We start from the raw sequence: 928 nt of genomic DNA on the forward strand, positions 1-928 counted from the left end.
TCGCCGGTAAGGGGGGTTTTTATTTATTTTTAATTTTACTTAGCCGTTAGAGGATTTAATTAAGGGTTTACTAGAGGGGCGCCTAAGGTTTGCTAAACTAGCGGAGCCATTCTACTAGCTGTATTAGTTCGTTATAGCTAATAGTTACTTCCCTATAATTCTAGATACTAAACGCATCTAGTAGGCTTTATATTTTATTAAATGCCTTCTTAATAGAGGTATTTCCACTTTATAGTATAGTATTCGCCCATCTTTGTTATAAAGGGCCGTTATTAGGCGTAGATCTGGCGGTTACGCGTGAGTGTAAGCCACCGTCGGTTGACGTGTGCCTCCCCTGTAATGCATATATCTTAGGGGGATTCTCTAGGTATTTTTTAGGGTTCTTTTTAGTTGGTTTTGGTCTTTTTAGGCCAGGTGCAGCAAGAGCTCCATAAAAATTACTAGGGATTAGAATTAGATTAGTTAATTAAGTATAAGCAGTTAGTTAAGTATTAAATATTTAAAACTCTTTAACGCGAAGACGCTATAACTCTATAAGGGCCTACTCCTATTTACCCTATAAATAATCCAGATCGCTATAAACTAAGGAGAGTTAGCCTTCTAACTTTTTAGTAGTAGATTAGATCTAAGACCCTAAGGTAAAGTAGATAAAGTACTAAACACTTATAATAAATAACAAGATATATATACTTAGCGTTAAAGATTAATTAAAGATTATAAAATAATTATATGTTCGCTTACGTATACCTAGTATATAAAAATGGTTAGTAACTAGATAGAGCTATACTTATAATATATACTAACTTCTCTGTATAATAAGAACATAATAGTATAATTTTACTAAGTAAAAGGATAATAGTTACTAGCTAGTTATAATGGTTAGATTTAAAAGATCTAATAAAAGGTATTAGAAATAATAAAGATTATT

This window comes from Cenococcum geophilum (assembly GCF_001692895.1).
Source record: "Cenococcum geophilum 1.58 unplaced genomic scaffold K441scaffold_41, whole genome shotgun sequence".
NCBI lineage: Eukaryota > Fungi > Ascomycota > Dothideomycetes > Gloniales > Gloniaceae > Cenococcum > Cenococcum geophilum.